A 27,499-nucleotide genomic window follows, 5' to 3' on the forward strand; every position below is an offset into this window, starting at 1 on the left:
ATTTCTGAGTAATACTAAAATAACTTGATGGCTCTTGTTATGCTTGTAGCACTATACTGTGATTCTAATCAATTGCTTTCCAGGATTTAACCTTGGGATAGATTTTTGGTTTTCCCATTATGTATCTCTGCTTCAGGCTGCATATGTGTGCGTGTGTTTTGTGGACTTTTTTCCTGTTCTCTGGATGTTGAGAGAACAGAGAGGGGCAGATATTTTTAACAGTGGAGCTTTAGCAAAAGATGTTGCTTTTTTAAAGAAAATAATAATAATATTAATGTATTCTTGAGAAGTCCCTGCTGCAGTTTAAGTCTAGCAACCCTGACAACAGGGTTCATTATGTCATGGTTAAACACTTACATTTATATGAATTGCATAAAATTCTTGATTGATATCTTTTGGTATTCCACATCATGTATAATCAAGATTCATGATCTTACTAAAAAAAATGCAGCCTAACAATAATTTAATGTCATGAGGAAGAAATGTGCAGGAATTTCCTTTTTAGAGTCCCATCAACTAGAAATGATAGAAAAGAAAAATACATCTTTATCTTATTAGACAAAAATCAGAATGATTGTTGCAGTTAAAGGACACATAAATAGAAATTTGACTGGAAGGATTAGGGGAGCAATTATGCTTGCTCTGATAGGAAATTCGGCTAGAACTCTGGACAGAGCTGTAGTCTTGGAGAAAGAGCTGTTGAGAGGTTAATTTAAAAGATGCAAGAAAACCATTTAGTAATGGACAGAGACTCAAAAAATATAACTATTAGCTTTGAGGGATTCTATAGAAATGTTGTGTCTAGCAGAAATTTAAAAGTTTCTAGTGTACAAATATATAGAATGAGTCTTCCACAGAATGTATAAGCTGGAAAATGTGATGATTTCTTATCATCAGTGGTTCAAGAATAGCATTCTCTAGAAATAATAATCTAATGGATTGTAAAATAGCGTGATTTTTTTGTGAGAGGTTTTATATAACTCAGCTGACTATAATAACAGGACCCTATTATTCAGTGACCTGAGATGTTCCTTTCAATGATGTACAGTACATGTATGGAATAGGAAAATAGGAGCTTTATTCAGGTAGAAAACATGGAGATAATAACAGCCTGGGTAACACTGAAAGGGGTATTATGATAAAAGCTGAAAACTGAGAATATATCTGTTTTCTCTTTAGAAATATAAGGGAAAGAAGCACAAGTAGATAAACCAAGAGAAGCAGAAAAAAAAAGAGATGCCTAGTCAGATCTAAAATCTAAGAATATTCTGAATGATGCATTTATATTTTCAGTTTTTCAGTCAAAAGTACATATTTTTCTATTGTGTTCATTGTTATTGAGAATACAACTCAAATATGTCTCACTTCAATTATCTTAATGTATGTGCGTTCTTATAAGTTTTCTGATCAATAGTCTTTCTTCCTTCCTTTTCTCCCTTCCTGACTCCCTGAGCCTCACTTCATTCCTTCCTCTTCCTCTTCCTCTTCCTCTTCCTCTTCCTCTTCCTCTTCCTCTTCCTCTTCCTCTTCCTCTTCCTCTTCCTCTTCCTCTTCCTCTTCCTCTCCCTCTCCCTCTTCCTCTTCCTCCTCCTCCTCCTCCTATTCTTCCTCTTCTTCTTCCTCTTCTTCTTCTTCTTCCTCTTCTTCTTCTTCTTCTTCTTCTTCTTCTTCTTCTCCTTCTCCTTCTTCTTCTCCTTCTCCTTCTCCTTCTTCTTCTCCTCCTCCTCCTCCTCCTCCTCCTGCTCCTGCTCCTCTTCCTCCCCCTCCTTTCCAGTGTATGATCAAATAGCTGCTGCACTTCTGCAACGTAAAAAGTACAGGGTTGAGATCCTTTCTTTGTGTGAATTTCTACCATTTCTGTAACAAGTCAAGTAGCTCACATGAGCTGGTCATCCATAGCCACACTGTTTTTCCTAATGCTTTATTTTCTTGCAAATAGAAATATATTTTTAATCAGTAAACTCCAAACCCAAATTACATCATTGTCCAAAATAATACAGCATCATTACCAGATACATTTGTAAATCTGCTACATGGATACAGTCATGTCCAATAGGTACAAAAAAATTCCTTAATATTTTTGTTCATTAGAAATATTTTCTATAATCAAGAGGTGTCAGGGAGAAGTTCTCTATTGTCCCAAAGGCAAACTTCAGAGAACCAAACAGTCTTTTCCCATGATAAGCTGTAGGTGTAGCACTTGCTACCCTTTAATGTATCATTTGCTATTCCGCCAAGATTTTTTTGGCATTATCAGATTTCTGATATTCCCCAAAGCCTGCTGCTTTTTGGGGTTCAAAACAATGCCCATATCTGAAAAAGAAGTAGTGGTAGTTACAGTAATAAAGTAGCAGTCTAATATTTGTATCAAAGTTTCTGCAGGTACTTTCTAAATATTTTACATGTCTTTATTTCTTTTCAAGCTAAATCAAAGTCTTAATCTTTGCAAAGATTAATGCATTAATGGTTAAATTACAGAAGGACCATCATTTTGTTGGCTGAGAATTACTATTTTCAGTGCAACAGAAACAGGTATTCTGCTTTCTATAAGGCTTTCATGAGTCTAGACCTGGATAAAGACTAGATTATAACATTAGCAATTCCTTTTGAACAGTAATCCTAGATCATATTTAGTCTCTTGGTTTTCCAATAAGAAAAAATTGTTTTAGTTTCTAATTTGTGAAAATTGAGTCACAACTAGCTGCATAGTTATCATAGTTATCCAGTTATTCAAAAAATCTCTAAGAAACAGTGATCATTTGACAAGTATAAATTATTTTCCTCTCTGAAATACTACTCTTCAGGCTCAGCAAAGATGACTAAAATAATGTTGGGTTTTATGTTTTGTTTTGGTTCGGTTTTGATTTTTTTTAACATAGTGAGTGCTTTAGGTATACAGAATGCAACATTGGATCCAAAGCAAGAGTTATCACAATGACAGAATTTAAAGGAATATTTTAAAAATAGGTATTAAGATTGGCCCAATGACATTATCTTAAGTAATGGCTTGATATTCAAAATTTTTGAGGCCTACTGAGCTTAATAGCTAAAAGTAAACCCTTTTCTTTTATTTGCTTTGGAGTACTGTTTTAAAAATGGTTTGAATAAAGTTTTAATCTTCTCAGAAGTATCTGTCTTTTGTACTCTTAAAAATTAAATGTCACCTAAGATCTTATCAGTGTTGGTGCAGGAACTAATTAATTCTTACTCTACTTACCTGTTAGTTGGACTCTGATTATTTGGGGGTTTTAATTATTTTTTTGTTTTATACAGATACAAAAAAGATATTCAACATTGTTCCATTTTCCAGAATTTGCTGTCTGCATGATGTTCCTTCAAACCACTACTAAGATAACAAGCCTGAAGATTGTGTTAGTAAAAGGATGCTAAGCAGTCTAAGAAAGTATGGTACTTGCTATCATAGCTCCTCCCTTTGCAGTCAATAAGCGAATTCTGATAACTCATGTAAACAATTCTACTCTGTGGAAAGCTTTCTTTAAATGATGATTTGCTCATTGCTACATCTTTATTTTTGTATGTATTTTTGTATGTATCTACATTTAATATATAGGAAGGTGCTGTCAAAGGAATAACAGCCACTTTACTGATGTGTACATAATTGGGAACAGTCTGCTCTGATGGATAACAATAAATCTTTAACCAAGCTTTCACACATTTATTTCCTGCTAGGCTACTGCATTAACCTTAGTTTTCAGCTGGTATTTGTTTATCTGCTCAAAGCAGCACTTTGCCTGCATTTGTTGCTTTGGTGTTTACTCAGTCTTCAAAGAGTGAGCAAGGATTTTGCATTTCAGAGGAGCTTAACCTTGATATATTTACAGCATTATTAAAGCCAGGTGGCCTACACAGAGGTCATCCACTTCTCAGAGCGAACATGATACTTAGTATTTTGCTTTTCCAGATCAGAGTTAAGAACTTTGCTTTCTCAGAAGGGGCTCAGAACAAACCAGGAATGGATTTTGTTTCTTTGTAAAATGGCAGTGTGTTGCTTCATTGAATCAGTTTCACAGACTCACAGAATCACAGAACTAGTTTGGAAGAGACCTTCAAGACCATGGAGTCCAACTCATGCCCTAACACCTCAACTAAAGCATGGCACAAAGTGCCACATCCAGTCCTTTTGTAAACACATCCAGGGATGGTGACTCCACCTCTCCCCAGACAGATAATTTCAGTACTTTATCACTCTTTCCATGAGAAACTTTTTCCTGATATTTGACTTGTATTTCCCTTGGTGCAGCTTAAGTTGCGGCCTGGAGAAAGAGACCAACCCCCCCTGACTGCAGCCACCTTTCAGGGGGTTGTAGAGGGTGATAAGGGCACCCCTGAGTCTCCTTTTCTCCAGGCTGAACACCCCCAGCTCCCTCAGCCGTTCCTCACTGGGTTTGTGTTCCCAGCCCCTCTCCAGCCTGTTTGTTTAGCCATGTCTTTGCTCTGTATAAGGTTCAGTCCCTCTGACTCGAATCTTTAATTTTGACAGTGGTACTTTGCTATAGATGAGGTACACATTTTAAAGTTCATTTCTCATAGAATAAAAGTTGAAATATTATAAAGGCAAATGTTTCTAATAATGCAGTTTGTGATCAGGTTTTCCCACTGAATTCGAAAAAATATTCACAGAAAATGTCATACATATAAATGTGCTATTTCTTGTAGTATGTTTATGGTACACACAGCACAGAATTTTACTTCATTGATATGCTAGGGAGACATTCAGTGAAAACACAGCTCTTATCTTTGAGTTCCATAGGAAGGGCTGGTTACATTGCATTTTCTGACCAGCTGTACTGAAGAGTAATATCTTCATTTGGGGGTGGATGAAGTAATTAAGTAATCAGTTCAAAAGTGCTGTTTTCTAGATTTGCAAAAGAAGATATTTTCCCTGAATGTTAATGTGGTTTACAGGCTCTGGGCTAGACTATAAACTCTGTTTTTCAGTTGCAAATCTCAACAAAAAAAAAAAAAAAAAAAAAAACAAAAAAACAACAAAAAAAAAAACCAAAATGCAGAATGCAGAATCTGCAAATGCAATAGAATATTTAAAGATAGTGTCTTCACATTTTATCTCAGTTGCTGCAACCATTTCTCAATAGGGAGGCCTTAAAAGAGGTTTTTAATGCTGAGATCAGAAAAACAAGTCCTAGATATCCTAAGTAATAAACATGTCAATAAAGATTTAGTGAAAATAAGTTAAGCATCCAGTACCACACAGAACTCAGTAAATGCTGGCTTAAAACAGTGTTATTTGTCAGTAATAATACAATTCTAGAAGTACTCTTTTCAAAAGAAAAGACTTTCAGCCTGCTCCCACTTAATATGGTGCAAACCTAATGTAAATGAAGGTAAATGATACATAACAGAACCTTCAGAATGGCTATATTTTGATAATATTTTAGGATATAAACAAAATTCAGTGTATCGGTATCAGATGTATTCTATTTCGCCTTTACACATTTCTTTAGCAGAAGACTTAAGGCTTGTAGGTTGGAGGATTAACATTTTTATACTGACAATATCACACTGCTCAAACCATAGAAGTTACACAGCCATGACTGCGGTTTTAAAACAATTGGAAGACTGACTAATTTCTAAATTAAGACCAGGATATCAAGGGTTATCTTGTGTCACATAAATAACTGCGTGGGATTATTAATGTCAGACTCTCTTACCTCATCTCAGTCCTGAGGTTTAAATAGCTCCAGATGAACTTTGGGCAAAACAGATGAATGCTTGAATCTGACTAAATAACTCATCTATACTCATGATTTAGGATACTAAAGCTAAGAGCCCAGAAATTAAAAGCCAGTTACATCATCTGGTCTTCTAACACAATCTGGTCCCATTTTTGATTTACAGCTAATTGTTCTGCACAGTTGTGAGGTTTCTTTTCACAGTACTTTTAATAAAAAAAAAAAAAAAAAGGAAGAACTATCTTTTTTACCCTTCAGTATACTCCATTCTATGTAGATGACAAATTTCTTTCTGTCTTTTAAAATGGAAATGTGATCCAGAAAAGGAAGAGTCAAATTGCTTCTGATAATCATGGCTCTGGCTCTGGAAGCTTCTATGTTTCTAAGTTTCAACAAAATATGCACAATATTCCAAAGAAATATCAGCCTAAAGTAAGGCTGCTATAGGCAGATTTAATATGCATTCTTATTATTTGCATGTGAAGTCATTTGCATCAATTTTTTTTCGCTGCAAGTGAGTATTTCCTAAAGGCTGAGCAATTTCCCAAATATTTCGCAAACTACGTTTCATCTTCTGAAGCTGTATGGGCAAAATGTTGCCACCCTAGTTGTGAAAATTTCATGACTGTGACTATGTGACTGAATTTCTTCAACATGATGATAACAGAATTTTACAGAAAAACAGAATTTGCAGACAAGAGCAAGGATATGTTGATGATAGCTGCTACTATAAAGCAAAGGGAAGCACAGAGTGATGAATATCCTTGACAGTCTGAAGATCGGTTTTTGTTACAAATGCATTTATATTAATTCATAATAAGTATTTTGACTTCTTTCTTCAAAAGTAATTTACCATTTGAATGGTAAATTTTTTTCTTTACAATTATATAGTTTTTTCAGCATTTAATTCAACTCCTAGTATTGTGCAGTTACCTTCCGAAAATCTTATGGATCTGTTGATTGGCTAAAATTTCATTACAGTAACAGATCCCTGTGGGAAGGAACTGACTGTATTCATTCTAAGATTTTTGTTGATCTGAATTCTGAATCATTGCAGTGACTAAGAGTTCATTTCTGTCTTCTGTATTTCCTCAAACTGCATTTTCTAGGGAGTCTTTTTTTCTGTCTTCTATTACAGATCTGAGGATTCAATGAGACAGTTTATTAATACCTTCAATGCCTATGTTATTCTAGAATTGAAACATATTCAGTTACATTAATTTATCACTAATTTAGTTTTCTGTTTTCTATTACTACGTATTTTCAAAGTTAGATAGGCCAAATATATATTACTATATGTTTTTAAATAAAGTACATTTTCTAACCTGGCACTGGAATGCAGAGATTAATATAATTCTATTTAAGAGTAGCCTTCCATGAATCAAGGAAAAAATAACGATAATATTTCTAGAACCAATGATTTGTCCCTGAAACCAAGTATCTTTCTAATCGCAACAGAAATTTGTATAACTTGGTATTGAAAGCTGTGAAAAGTCAGCATTGTATAGCTTCATAACAGTGAATTTTACTGTAACTCACACTGTTTAATGCTTCAGCTAACAGTTAGCCCTCAAGGGCAGCATTTTGGCAGAAGCGGAGGCAGACAGTCTGCTGAGAGCTCGTCTCAGTAATGGTGGGCACATTGCAGAGTGCTCACAGGCAGTTGAGAGGCCTATACCCACCATGAACTCCAGTGGGAGGATGAAGTTTTGTGGGTCAGGGCCTGCAATGGCCTCTGGGGCCTCTCTCTGGGGCCACAAGCAGCAGTCTGCACTTGCAGGAAGCATGCACTGGTAGGGGGGGTTGCAGCAGGAGTAATGAGTCTGTAGGAGGAGATCAGCAGACCACATGTGTTTCCAGGCACTGCGCTGCAAGAGCTGACACCGTTCTTCCAAGTTGCACTAAGGAAACAGAGACAGCGCCTACGCTTGTTAGACTGGGAAATGGAGACAGCTGGGCTGTGATCTTGTGAACTCTGGCATCAGAAGGATTTTTCCTTCTCCACATGCACCTATGACCCACAGAACGGGCAAAGGCAGGACTTCCTCACAACAAAGACTTTGATCAGCCTGTGCCTGAGACCTGTGGCAGCACTGGCAGGTTGAGGCAAAGAATGGTGGTGGAAGACTCCCTGCTGTGGGCATGCAGGCTGCTAAGCTGACTTGTTCTGTTAGAAGGGGACATTTGCTGCACACTGAGGGGTTTGGTCCAGAACATCATGGATACGCTGTCAAAGTTTGTTCAGTTTGACAGTTGGTCAGACTATTATTCCACATTTCTTCTCCATAAGGGATGGTACTAGCAATATGTCTGGGAGATTTAAGACTTCCTGAGTAGTGACCATATATCTCCAGGGAATGAGGAGAAGGGCTTGGTGCATGGTGACTTCTGCCTGGTCTTCCTGGTGAATGGGAAAGGTTTGAGGAAAAATGAATGAATGTCGGAGGTCAAAAGTTGGTTGCATATTCGACATTGGCAATAGAGTTTTAATTTTAACGACCATGTGTCCTTTTTGAGGACTGCTTGGAAGACAAGGGATCCATCTGAATAAATGTCTGCTACATACTGTATTAATGAAGAACAAGCAAATTATGCCTTCTTCTGACAGCTTCACATCCATAAGCCCTTGTCTTCCAGAGAGAATTGACTTAGCCCAAAGTATGAGGGAAGGACAACACAAACAGGGCACAAGTACTTCAGGATCTTTCTGAAGTGCACTGCCAACATCTTCTTGACACGGGCAATTAGGGAACCAGGAACAGGAGATGAACTACTGGACCTAGACCAGAACCAGAACAAAGCAAATTCTTCCTGTCTCCAAGACAGTAATTAAAAGTATTTGGGAAGCTACAGACCAGTCAGCCTCATCTTGTTCTGTGAGAGTTCATCTTGCTCACACATACAGTTGCTTACTTCTCCTCAGTTTAATTTGGTTTTGGTTCAGTTTTGTAAAAAAAGACAAAGTTCTTATTTATCTGCATGGTTTAACCTATAGCCTCTTTAAGTCATGTTCAGTGGTTTGAACAGCAGTGAAAAATTTAAAATAAAAAAAAAATCCTCTTGAATGAGTTTAATATCTTGCCAAAAACTAAAAAACTTCATCTTGATAGCACTTAAGAAATTGTGGAATGATGTTAAGCTATTAGTGGTTATTTGGACTTTTTTTTCTTTAATGTTATCCCTAGTATTTCGAGTTTAATATTCTTAACTAGTAGTTGTACTAAATATCAAACAACAGAAGATTTTAACAACTCTCTCAGGAAATTAGGAAAAAATAGAGCTCCTTTATTAGTCCACTGTGTTCACATAATTGGATCACTTGCCCTCTGCCACCACTGAGTGAAACATTTGTATTGACTCACTCAGGTCAAGTATCTATTAAAATAGTGATAAATCAATCACCATCCTCGCCCTCATGCACAGAAGTACAGGAGCTCTGAAGTAATGACTGCTGTTCAATGACAGCTTAGTGGGCTTTTCTGTCTCACATAATGAGACAGAAATCTTGGGTAGTTAATTAAGGCACTGTATATTTGAACACCTTCATAAAAAGTCAGTGAATCAGTTGACACAAATCAAGGCGTGAATCCAAGAAACTGCAGGTGGGATGAAGTGCACAGAGCCTATCAAAGCTCATCACATTTGAAAGTCAAAGACATGAGCTCCTCAGTTGGAAAATTCAAAATTATGTGTGCTTCTCTTCTCCTTGATTTTTACTGCTTTCTTCTGTACAGCATATAAGAGCCATGTGTACTGACTGTAATTTATACACTGAAGTGCAACTATGTTTTTATGTTTAGTTTATATAAACAGTTACAAACAGTATCCCACAACCTTTCTATTGCAATAATTCTCTGTAATTATTTTCTTTTACATTTTATTTGAGAGACAGTACTTGTTTGAATTGGCAGATTTTGCCAGCCTGTTTTTATTTCTTTAGTAAACACAAAATGAAAATAATCTTGCAAGGTGGCAGGGTGCTTGGGGATGTCAGTGTAATTATTGCAGAGGACAGGAAGCATTCTGATCACATGATCAGTCTATTTATTGAAGAAAAAGTCCCTGATGAGTTTTCTTCCTTTATGTTTTCAGAGCGTAGCTTTTACCTATTTATATTGTGGCCACTAATAGAAAATTCCGTTGGAATAAATATTTTGATGTCTGGTCCTTTTCTCATTCTCACTTTCCAAAATTACTCAAGCCATTTGAGATTACTCTTTAAGGAAAGTCTCAGGATAATAACAGGCTTCTCTAGAAGCAGTATTGGGATTTGGGACTCCATTAAATCATACGGAGCTCTCACTCACTGAATCCTGCATTAGACCATGCTGTAAAAATACATGAAGGACTGAAGAAAGCACAGGCAGTTTCTCTTTTGAAAACAATGCCTTAAATGCATAGCAATTGCTTTCCTGTCTCATACACTATGAAAGTGAACTCCATCATCTGCTCGTGATGGACTGTTACAAAGGCAGTCCAGAAGAAATGCTGTCACAATAGTGCTGTCAAATGAACATTCACTAGAGAATTGAAGTTCCCCTTGGCATAAGGAAATTCAGTCCTCTGACTGTTTTTATATTACGTAATCTAGTTGTTCCATAATGAACCTAAGGACTAGGAAACTGCAGAAAAGCAGTAGTATAATTTTAGTTCCTTTGGATCAGATGTTTTTTCTCCAAACAGGAGAGCATTTTCTAAGTAGGAATTAAATATTCAGAGTTTTCATTATATTCATTAAATAATTTAAAAAATGCAATCCATTGATCTATCGCATTCATTAGACATGAAAACATTCAGTACCTCTGATCTTCTTCAGTCATTGTTCTAAGCACTGCAATGGGCTGCTGAAGTGGGCCAGCCTAGTTAACCTCTAAGAGAACATTAGTAGTATTCAGAACTATCTTTATCTCTTTCCTGGGAAGATTATGAGAGATTTCAGGTCTTCAGTTACCCTTTTTTTTTTTTTTTTTTGATTGTTAAATAGAAGCCTGACACCTGAGTTTTTCTTCTCTTTTAAAACACACAGCAACTGTTTTATGTATCCATCTGATTTCTTGATTTTTTTACAGTTGAGATTTCAACACATTGTTTTGTCTAATGTGCAACACATGCATGCTTTGGCAACGGGTTTTTTTTTTTTTTTGAAAAACATAATTGCAAACATAAGCATTTTTTTATATCTGACAGTAATAAGCATGGAATAAAGAAAATCCACAGATCTGATCCCCAAGTGAGGGAACAAATCTAAAACCAAAACCATAATGGCTCTCCCTACCACTCTCCCACACATGCATCTTGAGTGTATTAGTTGAGAATTTGGAAAATTCATTACGCATACATATAATGGAGACAATCATAATTTCACACTTTTTATAGTACAATGCCTTTTCTTCACATTGGCATGAAGTCATTGCAAGATGGCCTAAATAAAATGAAATTAGAACAGTCTTTCATTAGCTACAGATTCTCAGGCTGATGGTTTTCACTACATTTCCTTCAGATTGATTTACCTTTTGATCTGTTTTCTATCCTTATTTGTAGACAGGCAGAAACTGTCCAAAAAAAAAACCAAAAAAAGGGCAAAAAAGGGGTAATTATTCAACAATTCTACAGAAGTTTCATCAGTGCCATATGATTGTTCCTGCAGAAAAAAATTCCAGATACACTAAAACGATGAATAACAATGAAATATAAATGTCTTGTATGGTTTTTGATTAAGTGCTAAATTCTCACATTGTTTTGCTGTACCCACTTCTGCATTATCAGCATGTGGCTAAGCATTGTAAATCCCATTTCAAACAACAAAATTAGGGTATATAGAACTTGTAGACATTCTCAAATGACATTTTTAATTTGGAAGATCTTCATCTTCCTCACCTGAGATATTTAAGTGCATCAACATTCAGTTAAATAAATGTGTGTGTCACTGAAAAGTCACGTAAAACTATAGTCCCCTTTTTAAATGAGGGCATTAGGAACTCAGTATTAATTTGAGAGTCAAAAAAACTTTCTTTTCTATGTATTTTCCAAATGTTTTGCTAAATGTTACACATACATTTTATATTCTACTTTTCATATAAGGGCCAAAAAAATATTAGGATATAAATTCCTTTGTGTGCAAATGAAACATACGGGCCTATGGTCTGAGATGACATTTTAGAAGCTTGGTAATAAAGTGTATGTTCAAAATATGCATTGCTTGAAAAGGAGGAAAGCTGTACACAGAGATTTGACATATCATGCATATTATTTATCTACTAATTAAAATTGTAGTGTCTTTGCAATTGGATTCACATTTTATGCACATTGTTTATTATGTCTTTACTTAAATAATGGCCTTACATTCACTTTATTTTTTAATCTATGATTATATAATAACATAAACTATAAAATGTTCATAAACTTAGTAGTGCATGAATTCCAACAGAAATTGTTTTTAAAACATATATTATGTTACTATATTAAATAGAATGAAATTACTCTTTTGCTTCCTAGATTACCCTAATTACTACACTCATAAAGTGCATAACTTCTGAGTCCAAGAAAATTAAACTATAATGAAGTAAATTTATTTTACACTATATATTATATTTAAATTATAATTATTTCTACTTAATAATATGTAAAATTTTACTTCTTATTAAATCATTATTTCCTTCACTTTTACGTAAATAGAAGTTCATATTACTTAGAACGTAATAGACCTAAAAGTTTTAAGGAAAGAGGTGTAATAGCAACGAGAGTGATATTTTTCTGTCTGTGAACAAACTAAAGACTATCTTTTAAGTATCTTGCCTTACAAAATTAATGTAATTGGGCTTCTGTTCTAAAGGGCAGTTGAGCTGACCCATGTCCATGTATGGTCAACAATTTACTTATTTTTAAATTATTAATTGCTTACTTTAATGTTTAAAATCAAAATTAATGTTTCAGTGAGACTTCTAGGTATTCTCACCAAGCATCAAAGAGCCAGGTTTTGCTCTTGAAGGTAATGAAACTAGGCTAGTCTAGAAGTCCTTTTCTTTCCAAAGAAAGCAGCTTTGTCTGTCATTCCTCTGGACAGACTGTACAAGTCCTGTTGTTATGAGACTTGTACCATAAGAAATCATAGATTTCTATCACATCCTGCAAGGAATGCAGTTCTAAGTTGTTAATCTGCTATACAGTCAGTCATATATCTGAGTACCCTGTGCTTCTTAATTCTAAGGTAGTCAAAGAACTTTCCATCTGAGCCTTTGGATATGTCCTAAAGGTAATATGTACAAAATTATCCATTCCCACACTGCCCTTAAGTCACTCATGGAAGATGGAGAGTAATAAAGAGTTTTCAGCAAAATTTTCCATCAGAATTTCAGTTGTGAGCAACATCCATCCATAATTTCATCCAGAATTCATACTTAACAAGCATATGAGAAGTATATGTTGACAAGGTCAGGTGAAAGAGAATATGCCGGTTTTATCTATTTTAGTTTTATTATGATACATGCATATTTCAAGCTGTCTTTAGAATTCACTCATTTAAGTTTTTTGGGTTTTTTTCTTGCTTTCCTATGCAAGAGCTATAGTCCATATAACTAAAAAGAAATGTCTAATATTTTGGTATTTTCTGGTAAATATATGTGTTAGTAACTGGGCAAGGTACAAATAGATGCTTGATACAGGTCTCAAAATTTACCAAAATGTATAAGGGAGATGAAAATTTTTTTAGCTACAAGGTTTCAATTTTTCTGGGGAACATGCTGACTTTTCTAAACTATATTTTCACCCAATATTTATATTATATTTTCACTCAATATTTATGTTAAGCAAGATCACTTGTTAATCAACACCTTTGTCATAACCTTTTCTGTCCATCATGAACACAAAAGAGGTGATAATTACTTCCACAAGCCACAGAAAATTTTTCTTAGTAACAGATTTATTAAATATACTGCGCCACATGACTCACATTAATGGATACCAACAATATTGTACTCTTTAAAAAATGAAGAAAATTAAGATGAAATAGCTATATTTTATTTCTTCAATGATACATATTTCAAGTGTCTTTTCAGATGTGCAAACGTGTTTTCAAATTACTGTCACAATCTGACAGCAAGGCCATTTTTCACTTTTTGATGTTTTGCTTTCCCATTCTTTGAGATATTCCAGTGCATCAGCTGTTGTATCAGCTGTGTCCAGTACCTGGCCATATGTGCACTACATGCTTGTTTTGTGAGAAATAAACCATCATGGAAGGTAAGTTCAGCTTACTATTTCAAAGCCTTGCACAACCAGACTCTGAAACTATAACAAAACATTGCATTGCAGTAACATAGAAGTGTGCAGAGGAATTTTTTTTAATAAGAGCGGTAATAAACTGTAGTAACAACCAGTTCAGGCTAGCTTGAATATGAGCTATTATTTATTCAAATTCTAGGTAAATGTAAAATGAACATAAAATAGGCAGTCTGATCATAAGAATTTTAATTCCAACTGATAAGCAGGATTTTTTTTGGCCGGGGGGTGGGGGGGGGGAAGAGTCTAGGGAGTCTCAAATAATATAATATATTATCAAACTATTTTTTTTATGTATCTCATCTATTTTACCATTGCAAGCTTTTTTAAAGGCTCTTCTTCACAACACTGTGTTGTCCTGGTCTTGGATCAGTGATTATTATAAATGTAACTGACAGTCTCATTTTTTCTTTATGGCAGTAGGTGGAACTCAATTAAAGTTCTACGCTATATATGTGTGTTTATATGATTGTGTATATATTTGTATATATAAATATATACGTGTGTGTGTGTGTGTGTGTGTGTATGCATATATATATAAAATGGTTAATGCCTCTGTAGTGGTTTTAATTGAAACCAAAAAATTTTTTATTAAAAGGTTTTTACTGTTTTTTTCACTGATTTGATGCAAACATCTTCCAAGTCTCTGGAAAGATTTGTGTTTTCTAAAAAGAACTTCATCTATCATCTCTCTGTCCTTTATTAGGGGTTCATTTGGTGCTGAAAACAGTAAAATGTGTAAGCAGTAAAAGTCTTTTAAAGCTTGTTTGAACTTAATCACTTATATGAACTTTCATTTAGATGTAGTGTATAGTTAGGTATTTGCATATTTTCACAGAGAAACAAATGATGAATTTAACTCTATGATAAAATCCATTTTTAAAATAACCTACATTTATAGTTTTGTTCCACCTTAATACCAGACACATCTTCTAGCTGTTTTAAATACTCCATTCTCAGTAAGTTGCAGTTGCTGGAAGACATTCATCACTGACTGGTTTATATCCATGCTTTCCTACAAAGGCCATGACATTAAATGTTTCATCTGCGTCTCTCTAATGTTTACCCTTCTGAAGCATCTACTCTATGTCCCTCTAATCTTTACCCTTCTGAAGCATCTACTTGGAGCAGTGATATTTTCCATAGGTATCCTTTGTAGAGAGATAAAAATACGAATTTTAGAACAACATGGTGAATGAATGTTTATCATAAGGTTTTTTTCCTTTTCTAATCTCTTCTACTTTGCCATACCATGAACTAAATAGAAGGTCTCTATATTTTACAGCAATGAATTTTGCTACAAGCTCTAGGAAATAGTCTAAGATCTGCTCACAACACTAGCTCTTTTAGTGAGAAAATTGAGCACCTTTGTGATTCCATATTCAGCCTTGTCATTTCAGTTCCTGACTTGCTCCTTTTCAGTAACTGAACTTAATGAATTTTTATTCCCAAACATTTTCCCTCTTGCAAGTTTGTCTTGATGTGTAAAAAAACCCGTTTTTAGAAACACAACCTGTTAAATTATCATACTATGTCCAGCACAAAAAACTGTAACTATGTGACCAAACTGCATATAAAACCAATAGTTTTACTAAATTTGGTAAAGTGAGACAAGTATCTGGGGGGAAAGAAATCAAGTTTTAATGATTTCTGAACAGATTAAAAATACAGTATTTTTATCAAAATAATTTCTTTATGATTTTTCCTTTTATGATTTTCTGCAGCGAAATGTGGTTTTGGAATACCACATGTACCATACGTACATATGCTATTCCAAAAATGCCTCAGCACAGCTTCTTTGGTAGTTAAAAGGTCCATTTAAGGTTTTACTCTAGATAGCAGATAATAGTGTTTTAAACAGGCAGTGACCTAGATATTATAATTCATATTCTGGCAGTTCTCCAAATGTTGAAGTTATTTATATCTGATATTTTAAATATTAAACCAGCAGACTGATACGATCAAAACCACAGGGATCCTACCTAAATTTTTTTCCAGTCACCAATTTTAATAGTATTCCTTACTATCAAGAGTGCAGACCACACATGAAACCATTTTTTTAGCCAAACATTTTCCAGATTGAACTTTTCCAGTATTTCTTACAGTTCAATATAAAACACATACACACACAAAATGAAAAAAAAAAACCCACCAAACAAACAAATTCCACAAGGATTCATTTTATGTAAATTAATCATAACGTGATTGTTTCTTCCTTATATTAAAATAGTCAACAATATTGTTGACTATTGTTTTCAATCTTGTTTATTTATCTTAATAGTATTTTCAGTCACATTTCTTAGCAGGATTTAAAAATTAAAGAGAAAATGTAAAGCAAGTTCTTTTTTTTTTTCATTGTAAAGCTTTTTCAAAAAACAAACAGGTTATCTTATTCTAAATAGGCATCACGTTTTTCAGAATTACTAATAACAAGAAATATTGTTGCACACTTTGCTACAATGGATAACAACCCAAATCCAGAAAATATCCATATTGGTCTCATGACGTCAGAAAGACTAGAGGAGACAACTGGTATTATGAACATGGAGAGTGTTTTCTGTAGAGAATATTTGATTTTTTAATGATAGGTTGAATCAGGATTGGTTATTCACCACTTGAATGAAATAAAGCAGTTAAGCTGGCACACAACCAGAAGTATGAAGCTGAAACTAATTTAATATTTGCTGTGTTTTATTTTTTGAAAGCGACTATTGAAAGAAAGATCAGCTAAAAACATACAACATACAACATGTAACATTTTTCCATCACTGTATTCTCCCAAGTATATTCCATGTCTTGTGTTTGATTATCCCTTTAATGACTACCATCTGGGAAAAAAAAAATGCAATATAAAACTTGTGTTACACTCATAGCATTAAATTATCATGCTGACTTGTCTTCATGGAAGAAGATGCTGAGCAATACAAAAATATCTTGACTGCTGAATTAGCCAAAAATAATGAGAATAAATTTTAAAATCTGCAATCCAATCTATCCCAAACTCACTGAATTGTATTTCTGAATAAATGTGAAAAAGACAATAAAAATAATTCAAATATATACTTGGGAAGAAAAGGTGTCAATTGATAAGAAATTGGAACTAAATGTAACTGCAGTTACTTATAGAACATAATTTTTATCACATGAAGTGAAATAATTTGTTCTCATGTAAAATGAATAGGGCTATAGACATCCAGTTTTTGAAGTTTCAATAGAATTGATATAATTAAGGGTCACAAGAACATATAGTTTATGAAGTCAAGAAAACAAACTAACACTACAGACCCAGAGTCAAGTAGGGGTACAAGATGTAGAACTAGCCCAAAGTTTTTTATAGCTCCTCAGTTAATCACAGTTTTTATATTGTTTCATAACTCCAAACTCCATTAGCCAGGAAGGTTTTGCTGGTTTTGTGATGCAAGTATTGAACTGAAGGCAGGCAGCATGCAAGATGGGATCATCCAAGGCCTCATTATCTAAAACACTTTAAGCCCCATGTAATTTCAACCCTTTAAAAAAAATTATTTCCAGAATCTTAATCCAATCTCATAGGCAGTGAAGCTGTGATAGTCAATATTCCAATGACAGAGCAAGTGCAGTATCAAAATTGTGTCTGGAAAGGCTTGGAAAGGCACATTTTCTTTTGAAGTTATTTCATTAACTTAATGATCCACAGCAAAAGTTCTATGAATAGCTAGAATGGCAAAACATTGGAGAAGAGATACCCACTACATGTAAGAAAAATTCAAAGAAACAATAATTCACTTATAAATAAATCTTACTTCTCTGTTTTCTCTTTCTAGTTTTCTGTCTGATCAGAATAAGCATGAAATACAGTTCTAAGCAGAGAAAAAAGGAATAAGGCCAGGTCTGCTTTAAGCTAAGTCACCATAAATACAAAGAAAGAAAAGTGAGAGGAAACCCAATGACTTGTTAAGATGTCCTTGTACTTATGAAAACTTGATATTTCTACGTAATAGGAGAAATTTGTAAATGTGGCTCTTGACTCTATATTTGATATTTCAGTCACTGTAATTCTTGCTGTGTATGATACACAGATAATGATCCTGCCTTAATAGTATCTAGTATGACTCTCCTTAAGTGTCGCTGACAAGAGCCTTCCACCAATAACTTCATTATCAGATAATCATAAAAAAGTTTGGGTCGGAAGGGACCCTAAAGATCATCTTGTTCCATCCTCTCTTCCAAGGGCAGGAAAATCTTCCACTAGACCAGTTTACTCAAAATCCCACCCAGTATAGTCTTGAACGCCTCCATGGATGGGGAGCCCGCATCATCTCTGGGACAATCTGTTCCAGTGCCTCACCATCCCTACATCTCCTACTCTCCTTCATCCTAAGGTTATTCCCCCTTGTCCTGTCACTGTGTGCCCTTGTGAAAAGACCCTCTTTAGCTTTCTTGTAGGCGCCCAGTAGGTAATAAAGGCCACTATAGGGTCCTCTCCATGCCGAACAGCCCTAGCTCTCTCAGCCTGTCGTCACAGGCGACCTGCTCAAACTATTAAAATCAAAGTAGTGACTCTGGACTGGGGCCAGCAGGTCAACACCTTTCTTGTGTTGGAGGTCCCAGACCTGGACACTCCAAAGCAGGTCATCTCAGAAGAGCAGGTCACTCTACCAGAGGGTGTAGTATTGACTTCAGTTTAGGGATCTGTTAGGTTTTGTCTTCCTTATCAGCAATATTTTTAAAACCCTCTGATTCTTCTACACAGGGACCAGTGCCTTCAGGACACCTGACACTATCAAACAAATTTATCTCTTTCCTTCCTCGGTGATAATTTCTCCTAAATTATTTGTAACTGTCACATCTAGTCTCTTCACTGAATGATGTTCTGCACAATGTGGCTGCTATGCTCAATCAAATTAATTTTCAATACTGACTCCCACCAGCTATACAAATAAAGATTAAATAAAGCCCATAAATTGATACATGCTAAAGTCCAAAGTACCAAAAAAAACCCCAAAAAGATATCTTACCATGCAAAAGAAAGAAATCTATGAATGATGTAATTAGGATTTTCAACAGAACTGGAGGAACACCACAGAGAAATTGATTCCAAAATTAGTATAGGCTACTTGTTTGCCCTGCCTTCCTAGGAAATCTTTTTCAAACTATGAGATGTATTTCTAGAAAAGTAAGGTAAATGAATAAAAATATTAAAAAATCCATCATATACTCTAGAGAGCTGTTATTATAGGGGAAACATGATATTGAGTCAACAGTTTGAAAAATAAGTGGTGGGATTAAGTTTTAAGGAGTTAACGAGATTAGTTCAGGTTCATCAAAAATATGAAATTCTAATTCCACAAACTTGCTCTTTTCCTTAAGGCTTTGAGAATTTTTCTGACAGTATTGTAACTATATCAAGTAAGCGACAGGATACAATGGAAGAGTGGAGAGTGGGTTGTTTTTATCTCCTGAGAGGTGTTAATAGGAAAGAAGATGATATTTGTCTGCTTTATTTAGACATAAATATGAAGTGGATTTCTGAAAGAGTCTAAGCCTCATAAGGACTGTTTTTGCAGGACACTGTCTTAAGTAAAATAAAATTTTGATTATCCGTTGCAGATTAAATTCCAAAATATAGTTTTGAAAAGTTGTCAAGTATAATCCATTGATTAATGACAAAATTATAAAAAAACAAAACAAAACAAAACAAAACAAAACGCCCAGAAACCTGTAATCCAGGTGACTTGAACTCTTTTTCTCTTGTATAGAGGTTTTACCCAGTCATTTACTAACAGCTATAGCTATCTATTTGACAATTCCTTTTTCTTTATATTTTAAATCACTCTTAAAGTTCACAGACAACTGTAGTTTGGTGCACAAACTAAATTAAAGTATGTCAAATATGTAATATGATACAGATATTGGTATTGATAGTGCCTGAGACCATCAAAATAGGAGAAAAAAATTAAATCCTACGCCTATACCCTTCTTACCATGTCTTACAAGGTTTTCTCACTCCACCTCCAAAGAAGTAACTGAAGAGAAGAGAATAAATTTCTTATGTAAATAATCAAAATTGTGGCTTTTGTACTATGTAGTTTAGGAAATTTGCAGAGCTAAACAAATTTAAATTCTCTTAGAAATCTCTTGTAATTGTTTGTGGTTTGTAGTAGGTACATTTCACTTCTGATATATTTTATTAAAAAGTATTTTTAGAATGTATCTTTCCTGATCTTTACTCCCTAATTTTTCGGACTTCTGACACTGCTGGGAAAGTGTATGATGTAGAGTCAGTGCATCAGCAACAGCAGAGTACACATGTAGCAGTAATGGCAGGACATTAGTAGAGCAGTAGAGTAATGGCAGGACACATTAACAAGTCAACTGAAATGAAGATGACTGATAACATGACTGAGAAAGAAACTAAAAAAAAACATATATTAATGTTTTTAAAAAAGAAAGTTTAATTTGTTTTATTGTTTAATTGATTGAAAGACAGGGCTCAAACTTCAAGCAAGTTACTTTATTAAAGTATTTTTGAACTTCAGTTTTATGCATTTTTAAAATTTCTTTGTTATCTGCAAATTGGAGCACAGATTCTCCTAGTTATCGTTCTCTCCTATGATAATACCTTACTTTATGGAGTAAGCTGTCATAAAAATATTTTAATAAATTGCAAAATCTTCTTATAGCTGGAGATTACATATAGGAAAAATGTTTATTTTCTCTCTATAACAGGGGAACATTCTTTTTTATATAATTTTTCTTCTAATCAAACTTGTGAACTTGTTTTCTGTGAATTATTTGCTAAACAATGTCAAATGTCTTTCTTTCTGTGCCCTTCTCTGAAAATCTTTCCCTTTCTCTCTTTTTTAACAGGAGTTGGAATTCACAAAGTTGAGGTAGGAAACTCATTTTATTACTGGGTAATTTAACTAATTTACTAAAGCCAAAGGTACTAAAGCTTTATGATGTTATTGTGATTTGCGTCTAGCAGTTATTCACTATGCCAATTTACAGAGAAGGTTTACAGTCAGCAAAAAATCTCTTTTCTACAACATAGAGAAGTACTGTGGATTCTTCCTGTCATTGGCCAGTTGGATAATATTTTCATCTAAAAGGATCAATCTTTTTTTATGTGTTTATAAATAGTTCTGAAGTACAATGGTGTCTTCTAACTCCTGTCTTTCCAGTGATGCTGAAGTTTTCCTGTAATTAATTTTTGACTTTTATCTGGAGGAAAATAGAAAGTTTTCAGGGAATTGTAACTTCACTGGGCAGTGGAACACACCCTTTTTTCTTTATAGAACTTCAAAATTGTCTTTAAACAAAAAAAAAAAAAGAAACAGAAGATGGTGCTCCTCATTAAAAACAGTTTTGAACCTGCTTTTTCTACATAGATATGAAATAAAACTGAGAAAAAACATATAGAAATCAACATGTTCTTTTGTAATGATGTCACACAGAATTGGAAGCACCCTTTAATTAACATGTAGAGAGAGAACCTACAGAATGCTTTTAGAGAATACTCTATTTTCAGCTAGATTCCTAGCATGGAAGGGTAAGAGTGTATAGAAGCTTACATGTCACTGCACAAACAATAAGCAAATGTCCCAGAATTCCCTTTAGGAATCTCTTTACCCTACTGATACACTCTGTCTTTAAATCTTACAGTTCCTCTGCTCCAGCATGTGAAAAGAGATCTTAGGGACTATTCTGAGTGGTTGCTTGAAGAGAAGCTACCTAGAAAACAATAATAAATTTATGTTTGGAAATTAAGGAAGTCATAAGAAAAATAATCATATCTGCAAAAAATTCCATTCTAGTTAAGAATCGCTGTTGTACACACTGTCATTTAAAAACCAAAGAAGAGGAAGCAAGTGACAGTGCAGAGATCAAGATTTAACCAGAGGGCAAGCCCTTTGCTTCTGGATATCAGGTGCTGGTGGTGATCCAGCATTTCTCAAGAAGCCAGTTGGTTAGACCAAATTCAGATTCCTTCCAGTTTGCTGGCTGAGATATCAGTGGGAAGGAACATGCATCAACAAAGCAAAATCTTTAATATTTTGCAATTTAAATGTGGGACTATAGGGAATTAAAGAAAATTGAGTTTGGTCACACAACCAGTAAGCAACCTGAAGAAATAACTGACTCAACCACTGAGCTGAGTCCTTCAGATCCACCAAACCAGATTTCCCTCCCATTTACAAAGCACAGCGCCAGGCAGAATTTGCCTGACTGTGGGGTGTATGTGAAAGAACTCCATATATATTTTGAACACATTTTATGCTTCTTATGCTTCTATATAATTCTATAGAATTATATGTGTGTCCCAACAATATTCTTTTGTATGTCACTCTTTATCTACATACTGGTGTTCTCTCTTCCATGTATCAGTATAATATGATGGCAACAGAAATCTCCCAGCTTTAACAATTGATACTATAGCAGAAATCAACACACATCTTAGACTAAGTATTCCAGGAAAAGCAAAAATTTGCCTTAGTTATTATGAACAACTACTTAGGTTTCTGATACAATTAATAGATTTAACTGTTATTTAAAACCTTCAGGAAAGGGCAGGTTTAGCTCACACACTACATTATGAAAATTAATGTTCATGTTTAAGGATCAGGACCTCTGTTTGGGATAGAAATTAATCCATTAGTTATCAGCATACAATTTCTATAGATAATTACATATGCATATCTATTTTATCTCACAGATTCCGTAACCTTTTAACCATAATAAAAGCCATTAACTGATTCAAATAGTCTTTCTGCTTCTTCATCCTGCAGATATCTTATAATGTTTTCATTCTCAAAAATATATTTACCGACAGTTTGGGCAGGTGTATGAAAAAGGTCAAAGTGAAATACCAGCATACTTAACAAAAATATTTCTGCACTCTGCCATAAAAATTCTTTTGGTTGCATAGCAACAGCCTTTTTAATTACTACTTGAAATCTAGATTTTAATAACTTAATTAGTATTTTTCTTCATTAAACTGTTTCACCCAATGAATTTAATGTGTTCAATGCATTCCTTATTTTTAAATGGTCCTTTTACCCTCCCTTCTTTGTCCTTCCAGCATCTTTAGCTATGTATTAGAGATTAAAACCCTCATTAGTTTCATATCAAAAACCACAATCGAAAGGAACCAGCCTTATGCAATAAGCAAAGAGACATCTTAGATAGTCTTTGTAGCTGACATTGTTTGAGCTCAGGTAAGCATTAGTGAAGCCAGTCTGGCTTCATAAAACTAGGGCTTTCAGTGGCAAAACTTCAGTGGCATGTTTTGCGTGACCTGCCTTTAGTGGTAGTGATGTTAGTGCTTTTGAAACTGTTTATCTCAAACTATTTATCTTAGGTAACCAGAAATATAGTTCCTCATCAAAAACCCTCAGATATTGCTCTCTATTAACACATTGCTGAGAAGCTGAAGCCTACAAGAACCAAATACTGTGAGAATAATTATGTGAGGGGGAAGGAGATATTGTCTAAACAGCTGCAGAACACATCCACTTTTGCTCTAAGGAGCAATGGCAGACTCACAGTGCAGGTTAAAGTTGCCAGCAGAGCAAAGGTGCTGTCACTACCAGCAGTCAAGGTCTATACGCAAAGAGGGAATAAATACATGGTGGCAGACACCAAAGCATTCAGCATATATTTACTGGGTATGAGGAAAGAAGATAAAGGAAACATAACATACTAAATAGTTCTCTTAGCAGCACTGGCTTCTGTAATGGCAGGCAGCAAGAAATTTTTACTAGGCAGGAGAACGTATGTGACTTTTGTTTTCTATGCCTCTATGTCTGCGTAAATTCTGAGATGCCATTTGTTGAAGAACATTAGTTTTTAAAGCTCTTTAAAATTTTAGAAACATTTATGTTTACATTATCTATTTATATTTTGAGGAAATATGCATTTCTCTCTTACTGCCCCAAATTAAACCTTAATCGAAATTCAAATTTGTATATTGTAGACTTAGATATCTGAGTATCTGAAAGAGATACTGTCTCTGTTAGACATGTAAGTGGTTTATGAAAGTGTTCTGATATATTTAGTATTTCAAATATCATTTACTGAAATCTAAGAAGGTATTGTTTGACGGGTAGATTTGCAAATCTAAAAAAGTCTCTTTCCCTGTTCAAATATAAAGAGTTGTACTTTAATGATTCCTAAGAAGCTGAATCTTCACTGCAGTGCTTTCTTTCACTACCTGAAGTATTAATCTAACATAATTTTAATTATTGTTATGTTTAAAATCTTTACAATGTTCATGTCTGTTTCTTCACCATCCAGTCTTGTATTTGCAGTTCCTTCTTTCTCATCCACGTTGTATTTTCATAGCAATTTTGAGATTATCATGCATCATTTTAAGACATTTTACAGGTGATTTGTTTGAAAAAAACACCAAAGAAGACAACCTTAGCCTTGTGGGTAAAACATAAAAAAATTAAACTCCTTGGTTCATTATCTCTCTCATTACAACATGTTTCTCTAAATAGGATTAATAGACTACCTACCACAGGTTTTCTGCACTGATTGCACATGAATTTGTGAATGCTAATATTCAAGGACATTAAAACCAAAATAAAAGAAATTAGATGCTTTCAAATAAGTGATACTTTAACGTTTGGTCCCATAAAATAAAATAAACATTACAAAAAATTAAGCCTATAAACATCAGGAAGATGGATAAGTTGACACACCATTCTGCATATCTCTGTTTAATAATATTATATTTCATTTCCCATGCTAAGAAAACAGCCATTACCCAAAGCAGCCACTCGTAAACAGCCATTGTGAACAGATTGCATCCTTGTTGGTGGTATGATAATTGAAATAAGTTTACCAGTCTTTTATGAGAAAATACCAGATGTATAAAATACCTATTAATCAACTCACTCAGTTTTGCGAACATCAGTTTTAATACCAATAGCTACCAAAGAATAAACAGAATTAGAAGGAAAATATAAAAGGATTTACAAAATGGCTCAACAACATGTTGCATTGCTTGCAGGGATAGAGGTAAAGGAGGAAACAGTGTAGGCTAAAAGGATTGTAGCTTTTGGGCTTTGCTTATGGGCATTGATTTCACTGTTTATGCCTGTCTGCTTTTGAGACTCTGCAATGTCTGTCCTATAAACCTGTTATAAAGCAACTTCGTGAACAATAGCAGAAAGGGAGAGCTGCCCACCAGTCTTTCAGATATTTGTTTCTCTTCTGTAATAATTGTAAATTCAATTGTCAATGTCTAGTTTTGCATTTGTGAAATAGGTTTCAAAGGCATTACTTGTCATAGAGTAAGCTGAGCTAATGTTACTAGTTTCTCTTCCTGAACAAGTTTTGAGTTTACATTTTCTTTCTTTCTTTTTTTCCTTTTTTTTTTTTTTTTTTTTTTTTGAGCAGGGAGAGAAGTGGTGTTTTTTGCTTATTATTATCAAATGCTTTAGAAATTTGAGATTCATCCTGAATTTGTTTGTTTGACTTTTTGTTTGGATTTTTTTTTTATTAGGAGGAAAGAAAAAAATCTCCTGGAATGTTTTTGTACTCTCATTGCAAAACTCATCTCTTCTCACTCATACACTGTTTCTATCTACAAACACTGCTGTCTGTGCAGGAAATGTACTTAGCTGGTTGTAGAAGCCATATAAAAATATGGGTAAATCAGCTGCTGTTACTTAGGTAATGACAGCAGCCAAAAGAGCTGTAGCATTTGCTTGCTGCTTTACTAGTCTTTACAAGTTGTAGGAAACCTGTACTGCATTGACCTTTGGCCAGAGATTACACACACAGAGAGTCTTTTTGCATTGCTTGAAGTTCTAAGAGCATTTTGGACTAGGCAACTCAGTGGAGTGACCAAATTACATTTCTGACTCCAGGAAAACCAGTTCAGCTGGCCTTTTTCAGCCAGTGGTGCAAGTAAATAGGACTAGTTTGGCAAAAGGAAACAGGCAAACTAAAGATTTGTTGGCATTGAAGAGGAACTGCCTTCAGACCACCTCCAGGTCTGGTTTAGCATTTGGTGCTTTCTTAGAGCATATGTCTTGGTTATTTCTAGTGAAAAGACTACAATTCTTCCACCTTAGGAGTATGACATGCAAAAGCAACACTATGAGATTTCAAATAAAGATACCCACAGTTAAGAACTTACTTTTGCTCTACTTTTACTTAGAAGCCAATGGAATAATAACATATTTGCAGATAAGTAGGCTATGAAAATGTCAGTGTACATCTCAATTACTACTGTTACTTAGAAAAATATTTTGCTTGTGTCACAGGAATCAAAGTACATCAGTGAGTTTGAGTATGAATTGTGATCAAGCTATATCTGAATACTTTTTTATTTTAACAAATCTGTGTATAAAAAGCAAACTATCAACAGTGTGACTGATACCTTTGATTCAGTGAAAATAAAAGGTGAAAATTCAGTGCAAATTTTCACTGAAAATTTCAGTGAAAATAAAAGTATATAAATAAAATACTTTTCTGACAGATGAACAATAAAGAGGGAAAATATATCCACATTTAGCTAACTAATTAACCAACTGAGGCACTGGCATTGACCAAGGACGTGGAAGGACAAGGATGTAACTTTTGATAAACGTGCTCAGTGGCAATAAAGATTAGCTCTGTAAGACTCCTGGCATTGAAATCAATACTAATCTGTTACTAAGGAACCGCTCATCCAGTCAGAAGTTACATGGAAATCTGGTTGCCTGCCCTTAAGACATACACAGAAACATATGACATGCATACAGTTGTTTATAGAGCTATAGACACATACCTTTTAGATATTGTGGTACCTCATATAAATTTTTTTGGCATGCAATTTTTTAAGTTTATGGCACGAAAAGGAGATGGGGGGGGGTTGCCAAGTTCAGTGAATTGGACACTGATTATTTCAGACATTGAATATTGCCCTTAAGAGGATAATCTGTCTCTGACTTCTATGAACGTGCACAATACTACTGCTGTGTAGGTTCACCCACTCCTTGGATGAGTACAGTTAAATATATATTTAAACACTGGCAAGAACATTATTTATTATTCTCACCCCTCTAGAATATATAGCTTATAGCAGTTTGCCCCACCCATCTTGATATCATTCAAGAGCTGTTCTTGGCAGCTCATCAGAGAACCAGAGCCAGACCAGTAGGCAGCTGAAGCAATCACTGGTGAAGCCCTGATCACAGAAAATCTTCCTAGGTGAGATTGTTGTGCACCTGTCAATAAGGAAAACTGCTTTCACATCCATCTAGGGTCTTCACCAGATTATTGGCACACAAAACCCCCTTATTAACTTGCATCTTAATCTCTTTATTCTACTAAATACACCATTTTATAACAGCAGGAATTTAAAACATAACTTCTGAAGGATTTTTTGATAAAATGAAAGACATCTTGGATAAGAAAAGTGAAAAAAGGCATATTGCAGTTCTAACAAGTACTGTTTAAGTGATATCAAGTCATTTACTGACCTCTTTCCCCTTATAATAATATCACTTCTGTTTCCTAAGTGACATTACTTTGGC

The 27,499-nt window shown here is 34.5% G+C and overlaps 1 protein-coding gene across 36 annotated transcripts in view; it reads left to right on the forward strand.

Moving 5' to 3' along the window:
* PTPRD (protein tyrosine phosphatase receptor type D) overlaps positions 1-27,499 on the forward strand; it is a 1,169,657-nt gene that overhangs the window by 581,452 nt on the left and 560,706 nt on the right. For all 36 annotated transcript variants that reach the window (XM_058043168.1, XM_058043170.1, XM_058043166.1 and 33 more), the window contains one exon: positions 20,838-20,860. The gene's annotated coding sequence lies outside the window, so the exon portion shown is untranslated. The remainder of the gene's footprint in view (positions 1-20,837; positions 20,861-27,499) is intronic.

This window comes from Melospiza georgiana, chromosome Z (assembly GCF_028018845.1).
Source record: "Melospiza georgiana isolate bMelGeo1 chromosome Z, bMelGeo1.pri, whole genome shotgun sequence".
NCBI classification, from domain to species: domain Eukaryota; kingdom Metazoa; phylum Chordata; class Aves; order Passeriformes; family Passerellidae; genus Melospiza; species Melospiza georgiana.